The following is a 9,574-nucleotide window of genomic DNA, read 5'->3' as shown; positions in this document are numbered from 1 at the left end:
TGGTTCCATTACAAGTTTTCTAAGGAATCTCCATACTGCTTTCCATTACTGGTTGCACCAATTTGCAGTCCCATTAGCAATGTGTACATGAACCTTTTCCGCACACCCTTGCCAACATTTATTGTTACTTGTATTCTTGATAATTGCCATTCTGACTGGAGTGATCTTATATTGTTAACTAATTTTTTTAAATAGCTTTCTTGAGATTATTCACCCATTTAGAGGGTAAAATTTATGACTCTTGGTGTATTTGTTTTCTAGCTATAACCAAAACCAATTTTAGAACATTTTTATTATTGCAAAAAGAAGCACCTCTCCATCATGTATAACAAATTAGAATTTTTAAAAAAAGCACCTCACCATTTACTTCTCATTCCCAACTCTACCACACTATGCCTCCCAGCCCAGGGAACCACTAATCCACTTTCTTTCTGTACAGAGTTACCTATTGTATACCTTTCACATCAATGAAATCATTGGATATGTGATCCTATATCCTTTAGATGTTCTTTAATTTCTCTCAAAAGTGTTCTATAGTTTTCAGAGTATACATTTTGCTTTTCTTTTGTTTTTGTGTTACTTTTTAATTTCATTTTCAGTTGATTGATTGCTACTCTGTGGAAATACAATCAATTTTTTCATATATATGTTGATTCCTTTGACCCTGCTGAGTTTGTTTATTCTTTTAAATAGTTTTTTTAGGAGCTGTCTTGGGATTTTCCATATGCGAGCTCATGTTTTCTACAAATAGACATAAAATTTTACTTCTTCTTTCCCAAACTTCATGTCTTTCATTATGTTTTCTTGTCCAATTGCCCTGGCCTAGAACTTCCAATATAATATTAAATAGAAGTAGCAAGAACAGACATTGTTATCTTGTTCTTGATCTTAGAGGAAAAGCATTTAGTCTTTCACAATCCAGTATGATGCTAGCTGTGGGTTTTTCATAAATGTACTTAATAAGGTCCAGGAAGTTCTCTGTTTCTAGTCTGTTGAGTGTTTTTATCAGGAATGGGTGTTGAATTTTGCCATATGCTCTTCTGTATCTGTTCCCAACATATAGTTTTGTCCTTTTTTCTCTTGATCTGGTGTGTTACCGATCTTGAATTCCTGGAATAAGCTCCACTTGTCATGTGTTTAATCCTTTTAAAAATACTTCTGGATATGATTTGCTAGTACAGTCAAGCACCTCGTATCAGCGTCTCAGTCAACAACTAACTGTATATGTGACAGTAGTCCCATAAGACTATACTGCCTTGTGAAGTCTTAGTTTGTGTAAATATACTCTATGTTTGCACAGTGACAAAATTTCCCAACAGTGCATTTCTCAGAAAGTATCACTATCATTAAGCAATGCATAACTATTTTGTTGAGGATTTTTCTATTGATATTCATAAAGAATATTAGTCTGTAGTTTTTTTATGATGTCTTTATCTGGTACTGGTAATACCTCATAGAATAAATTGAGAAATGTTTCTTTCTGTTTTGTGGGAAAGTTTGTGAATGATAGATATTAATTCCTGTTTAAATATTTGGAATACTTTGCCAATTAGGCTATCTGGGTTTGTGCTTTCCTTTGTGGCAAGTTTATGATTACTAATCATTGTCTTTACTTGTTTTGTGTCTTTTCAACTTTTGGGTTCTTCTTAAATCAGTTTCAGTAATTTGTGTCTTTCTAGGAGTTTTTCTATTTCAACTAAATTGCCTATTTTGTGATATATATATATATATATATATATATATATATATATATATATATATATATATAGAGAGAGAGAGAGAGAGAGAGAGAGAGAAAATTCTTTTGTTTCTATAGGTTGACAGTAATATTCCCTTTCATTTCTAATTTTAATAGTTTTCTCTCTTCTCTCCTGTCCTCTCCTCTCCATTCCTTTCTCTCTTTTTCCTCTGGGCCTGTCTGGCTGTTTCTCTATTTGTTGATCTTTTCATAAAACCAAGTTTTTGTTTTGTTGATTTTTTCTTTTGTTTTTCTATTCACTATCCTTAATTTCTGCTGCAGTCATACTCTTCTGCTTGCTTTGGGTTTAGTTTGCTCTTTTCAAATATCTCAAAGTAAAAATTTAGGTTGTTCATTTTGGGTAGTTGATCTTTTTTAAGATTTGTTTTTGCAACCATAATTCTCCCTTCAAGTACTCATCTAGCTGCATCCCATAAGTTTCATTATTTTGTATTTTCATTTTCATCATCTGAAGATGTTTTCTAATTTCCCTAGTGATGTCTTCTTTGACCCATTTGCTTTTTTTAGGATTATGTTGTTTAATTTCCACATTTGTTAATTTTCCAAATTTCTTTGTGTTATTAATTTTTTTATTTTACTTTATTATGATTTTAAAAATGTCCTTTGTATGATTGTAGTCTTTTAAAATTTTCTGAGGCTCATTTTATGCTCTATCTTATAGAATGTCCCATTTATGCTAAAAAAGAATGCATATTCTACCTTTGTTGGATGAAGTCTTTTATAGATATGTGAGGTGTAGTTTGTATACAATGTTGTTCAAGTCTTATTTCTAGGCGTATTCACCACAATTTAGCCACTTAGAAATGAAGGGGATAGCAGATGATGGTAGCCTGCCTCTTTGGATGAGACATGGTAACTCTCCTGGTTTGGGAACTGTCTTTGTCATATCCAACCAGAGTGAAACTTTGCCAAGTTGGCCTCGTGGGGAGTGTAGGGAGGAACAGAGTAGGTAATGGCACAAATATTATGGTCTCATTGTTCTTATAGAATTTTAGTAGATTTTTTCTTAAATAAATGATTATTCATTTGTTCTGTGCCCTTTGGATACTTTCCAAAAACTTGAAATGGTTATATTTTTATGATTTCCTCTAGCTTTTCTTTTTTCTCTAAGGGATGTATCCATGGAACTCGTACTACCACCTTGACAGTGAAACCACTTAGCCAATATTTCTGAGGTATCTGCTTTATATTTAAATATAGTGCTGGATCCAGAACAGTGTGGAATATGCTTTTTTGAAATATGCCAGGTGCTGTGGCACATACCTGTAATCCCAGCAGCTCAGGAGGCTAAGGCAGGAGGTTTATGTGTTCAAAACCAACTTCAGCAACTTAGCAAGGCACTAAGCAACTTAGCAAGACCCTGTCTCTGAATAAAAATATAAAAAAGGGCTGGGGATTTGGCTCAGTGGTTACATTCCCTTAGGTTCAATTTCCAGTATAAAAAAAAAAAAAAACATAAACAGTTAGCTAAGTAAGCTTTAGGGTTAATACAATAGGATGTTGAAAGTTCTAAGAGCACTTTAGTTCTTTGGAAGCAAAAGGAAAAAAAAAAAAGACCACCTAAGTATAATTATTATATATTAGGTCTAAATAAATAATGAACACTAAACCTATACTCTCAATTCTGAAAGGTTTTCTATAGAAGGTATTTCAACTAACATCTAAATTGTGAATGAATTTATTAAATGCAGGGAACAAGATACTTAAATGTTGGAAAGGGTATTACTCAAAAATGAAGCCACAATTTCAAGTACCAAAATCAAAACTGATATTGTTGTTGTTTTCATGAACATTTTTATAGGGCTTAAAAAAGCTTTTTTTGATCTTAACACTATGACGACAACTAATCTTTAAGAACCCAGATAACTATGATGACTTCTGTTTTGCACTCCAAGTTACTCTGTCACTGCTTAATAAATAATCATTTGTGCTCTGTGGGGGTGGAAATAGGGTGGGGATTTTCTTTTTGGCACATCCACTAGTGAGTAATACATTTATTTCAAGTGCCAATAAAAATGTTATACTGGACTTATATGACACATTTGTTAGTTACTAGAGAAACTAATTCTAAACTGTTTGAGAAAGGCTCTATTATATTTATCTATTTATCTACCTGTGAATTCAGATTATCTTTTTATTTTTTTTATTTTTTTTATTGGTTGTTCAAAACATTATAAAGCTCTTGACATATCATATTTCATACATTAGATTCAAGTTGGTTATGAACTCCCAATTTTACCCCAAATACAGATTGCAGAATCACATCGGTTACACATCCACATTTTTACATAATGCCCTATTAGTAACTGTTGTATTCTGCTACCTTTCCTATCCTCTACCATCCCCCCTCCCTCCCCTCCCATCTTCTCTCTCTACCCCATCCACTGTAATTCATATCTCTCCTTGTTTATTTTCCCATTCCCCTCACAACCTCTTATATGTAATTTTGTAAAACAATGAGGGTCTCCCTCCATTACCATGCAATTTCCCTTTTCTCTCCCTTTCCATCCCACCTCATGTATCTGTTTAATGTTAATCTTTTCTTCCTGCTCTTCCTCCCTGCTCTGTTCTTAGTTGCTCTCCTTATATCAAAGAAGACATTTGGTATTTGTTTTTTAGGGATTGGCTAGCTTCACTAAGCATAATCAGATTATCTTATCTATATTTAAATGAACAAATTTTAATACTGTATGATATTTTTTGAAGGATAGAAAATAAAGAATAGCACCTTCTCAGGACTTACCTCAATAGATAGCATTTTTAAACTTTCCTTCTCAGCTGGTTTTTCATAATTGTTTACATAAATTTTCTTCCTTCCTGGTACCTTTCTAACACTTTAGTTTTTATATTGGTACATTATAATTATACATAAATAATTGGATTCACACTTTAATCAAAAGACAATAGTCAGTGTCTATGGTTGAATGCTGCCCCTCCCTTTCAACCCCTAATCTGCTCCTCACCTCTTCAACTAACAGTGAGATGGAGCAGAAAGTATCCTTGGTTCTATTAGCCCCATGATCACTAGCTTGTACATTCTCTGGGTCTTGGTTTCCTCATCTATAAATCAGATGACCTCTCAAATTAAAGAAATCAGAATAATGCCACCTTTGGAAATGAAACCAAATTAGAGTTCCGAAATTAAAACACAACCATTAGGGAATTTAATTCTTAGACAAATTGAACCCCACATATGATTTTGCTGTTGATTTGCACCTTTCGAGATTTTGTATTACTAGAGTTATTCTTAATGTTTGGTTATTCCTCCCCCCCCCCCTTTTTTTTTTGGTGCTGGGGATTGAACCCAGAGGTGCACTGAACTACATTGCCAGCCCTTTTCTATTTTTTATTTCAAAACAAGGTCATTCTGTGTTGCTACAGCCTTGCTAAATTGCTGAGGCTGGCCTTGAACTTGCAATCCTCCTGCTCAGCCACCAGAGTCACTGGGATTACATGAATGTGCCACTGTGCCTGCCTATTGCCATTATTTTTAAAATTTGGGTTAATTTACTTATAATAATGTTTCCATTCATTTAAACAATTACTAAGTATTTAGTGTGTCCAAGTGCTAAACCCATATTTTATATGAAATCAGAAAACTTGAGTAATTTTGCTCTTAAGAAAAGCAGAAGAATTAGCATTAAGAATGTAAAACTTTAAAGATAAATACCGTTTTGTAAGACTGTTTCATAGGAGAGTGGTTGAGGGGTCCTTTGTTTTATTCTGTTTTGTTTTTTAAAGTTTCCACAAAGTGTGGCCATAGATTTACTTATCTTTCCCTATGGGAGTAGGGTTCAATCTCAACCTACAACCCTCCTACAAAAACAGCTTTAACAAAGGAAAAATTGGCAAACTTTCCTATGTGTGAAATATTTTAGGGGAGATATAGGCCAGATGTAAAGACAGTTCTGCATCATGAATTCAAAGCTCATTTGATTAAACCAGTTTTTGGAGTTGCTTATTGTATAAGTTCTCCTGCCCACAATGCAAGTTATTAAAATGAAACACTTTGAATTTTCAGCAGTAATACAATTAACTGTATAGTTAGTAGTAATATTACAATGAATTGTCATGTTTGTAATTAATACATTAAAGCTAATTGGTTAGCTTTGCATGCCAAGATTGAACTTGAAATATGAAATGGAAAGTTAGTATGTAAAGTCCTTAAAATATTTTTTAGATAAAATAGGAATGACAGCATAGAATGAAAGAAAAAAAAAAAAGGTTTACTGTAGTGGGTATGTTCTGTGGCTCCTAAATCTTCCTTTAGGAAGAAATGATACTTTCCCAGCTCCTGGGAATGCAGCCAGCAAATTGCCCCGACCGGTCAGCTCTCTTTGGGGATTTTTTTGTGCTAAAGGGAGCTAAGTTCCCCCAAAGTACGTCTTATTCCCAAGAATGACGGGTCAACATAGATGTATAAAAGCCTACAGTTTCACAGGCCCTAAACTCTGAAAGACCATCCCACTTTAGAATGCCCAGTGGGGCTGGCCAAGGCCTTCTTGGAGACTGCATGATAACCCATCTTATTCTGCCTAATTCTGTTTCTTTCCCTTTTCTTGCATATTATTGCCCATGTGAGCCCTGCCCAATAAAGTTCCTTTATGCTAATATCCACCAGAATTTGCTTTCCAGGGAAACCAACTGTCACTAATCAACAGAATCCTTGTGTAAGTCACAAAATATATGTTAATAATTATTAATAGTTAATAATTATACTCTGTGAAACTTGGTTTCCTAATCTGAAAAATAAATATCATCATGAGCTCAGGTAGTTGTTAGAATGTTTCAGGCATAAATATAGAAGTTATAGAATTTTACAATTAATGTAAACTTGGGGCCTGATGGACCTGAATTCCAGTTTAAGTTCTGTCACCAACTAGCTTTAGAAAGCTACTCAAGCCCTCCAAATTTCTGCTTTGTCTCTATAAGAATAAAAATAATCATACTAAAAACAATTACCTTTAACTGAACATTTACTATATGCCAGCTACTTACCTAATTTAGTAAAAACCTATATTCAAATAAACATATAATAAAATTTATAAAGATTGTGCTGGAGTTGTGGCTCAATGGTAGAGAATTTGCCTGTCATGTGTTGGGCCCTGAGTTCAATCCTCAGCACCGCACATAAATAAATAAAATAAAAGATCCATTTACAACTAAACAATATTTTTTTAAAAAATTGTAAGGATTAAGTAAACTAAGTATATAAAGGATTTTCTATAATACATGCCTTATGATATACATTGAATAAACAGTTTATAATTCACAATGTTATTATATAATAAAACATTTATTATTTTGTTATATAATAAAACATTTGTTACAACATATTGCACTAAAAATGATACTCTACATGAGAAGAGTCCATTTTTTCAAATTCCCAGGATCAACATTTTCTATAATGTTGTGACATTTAATTTAAAATATTTAAATTATCTAACCTGACACAGATGATGTATTCAGAATCCACAACAGTTAAAAGATCAAAGAATAAATTAATGAAAAAGACTGCCTTTATTTCCCCTCCCTTTTCAACAAATTGTATGCTAAATGCAAAGGTGTGTAATCAATTGCAGAATAGAAACAGAAACTATTTGTCTATAAAACCCAGCTTATTGTACCATTTTGTGATAATAGAGAGAGCTAGATCTGTCATCACATGTCTACCCACATTTTACCTGCCTATTTTCCCCACTGATAAAATTTTGAGTTATATTTTACTTAGTCTTCTCAACAGTATTTAATTGTACCAACATACATATGTTTATACATATATATGACAGTTTCTTTGCCATATTTAGCAGTGGAATAACCAGTTGTAGGACAAAAATATTTTTTATTCTTACTGATATTGCCAGATTATCTTCTGTTTGTCCCTTGAGAACTTTTCTCTGGAAAAGAAATCACACAGGGAGGCTGATTCTGTGAACAACATTAATGAGCCCTTCAGTTGCTGGTTGGATTTACCCAATGAGGAATGCCAGCAAAATATCCGATGGAAAGTATTGCCTGGTTATTTTTTCAGTTATTAATTTACCTTGTTCCCTCCCTGCAAGATTTCTTGGGCTATCTGTGGCCCTTAACTGAAGTGCAGTGCTCCTCTTCAGCAATCTCTGGGTTCCAGGAACCTTCACTCCTTCCCTTGTCCCTTTAGCCTGGGAGTGGTAAAGCTCCTCACCTCATACCTTCTTAAAGTCTCTTTGTAAATCAAACCTCCTTGAATTATCCTGCCATCTGTTACCAGGCAAGAGCCAGACTGCATCACTGTCATATTGCTCTTCAAGAGTCTTAGAATAATTTGTAGACCTACCTGAAGTACATGAATGTTCATTACCTTCACGGCATACCTCTTAGTATAACTCTTAGTATTAACTGCCTTAGTTTTTTCTCCTATATGATGGAGCCAAAAAAGTTAATTTTTTGGTTTCATTTTGTACTTTTCTGATTACTAACGAGATGGAGCATCTCTATATTTATAGGCCATGTTTCCCTTGTAGTTTACTTTTTACTGTCACTTATTTTTCTACAGGATTGTTTTTAAATATTTGAAATTAATTAATCTGCTGTTACATGTGTTGGACTATCTTATCTACTATATTTTATCTGTGTGTTCTTTGTTGCCTAAACTTTTAGGATATCTACAAATATTTTCTTCTGTTTTAAAGATGCTTTTCATATTTTTATTCTTAATAAATTTGAAAGTTATTTTTGTACACTGTGAAATACCAGTCCAATTGCTTTCTTTTTCTTATTGTGAACCAATTTTAATAGCACCAGCATTGAATAATACATCTTTTCTTCATTGATTCAAAATGGTGCTCATTGCCTACACCTAATTTCTAATGTACATCCAGATCTATTTCTGAATTTGGTATTTAATTCCATTATCTGTTTGCTGCCAATACCACACTATTTTAAGTACTGAGACTTTAGAAAATATCTCAATATCTAGTAGCATAATAGTAATTTAATACTATATTTAAATTGTTTATTGCCGGCTTAGAAATATGTTATTTCTTCATTTGATCTTGAATCCAGAAATGCTGCTCAATTACCTTAGTTATTTCAATAGTTCTGTACATTGATACTTTTAGGTTTTCTATGGAGATATTCACATTATCTGCAAATAAATATCATCTCTTTCTTTGCATTTCTTATATTTCTTATTTCCTTATTTTAAGATCTCAGTCCCATAATTTATTATGGATGTCCTCATTTCATTACTTTGAGGACTACTTCTACTATTTTATTATTATTAAATATGACACCCATTTATTATTAAATATCATATTCAGTATATTTTAGTATTAAATAATATTTTATTATTAGATACGATATTAGTTAAGAAAGTTTTTTTCTGTTGCTCTTACGTAAAGCAGTTTAAAAACATAATCATGTAAACACTGAGTTAATAAAATATTCTGCATATTTCAAAATAATCACATTTTTCATTTTCATGTATTTATACTTTGAATTACATTGACAGAATTTTTTAAATGTTGGAGTATGCCTGAATTTCTTGATTATCATTCACATACATGGTTTAACAATATATAATTTTGATATTTACATCTATAATCATAAATGAAATTGTTTCCATTCTTATATTGTCCTTGTGTAGGTTTTTTTTTTTTTTTTTTTTGGAGGGGGTGTTTACCAGGGCACATAATTTTACCAGGGGGTGTTTACTCAAGGGCACTCAAACACTGAGCCACATCCCCAGTCCTATTTTGTATTTTATTTAGAGACAGGGTCTCACTGAGTTGCTTAGCGCCTCCCTGTTGCTGTGGCTGGCTTTGAACTCATGAT

This window comes from Marmota monax, unplaced genomic scaffold (genome assembly GCF_021218885.2).
Source record: "Marmota monax isolate L192 unplaced genomic scaffold, Marmota_monax_Labrador192_F-V1.1 WCK01_AAM20220418_F8-fsc00027, whole genome shotgun sequence".
Classification (NCBI taxonomy): Eukaryota; Metazoa; Chordata; class Mammalia; order Rodentia; family Sciuridae; genus Marmota; species Marmota monax.
Note: the sequence above shows the minus strand (reverse complement) of the source record.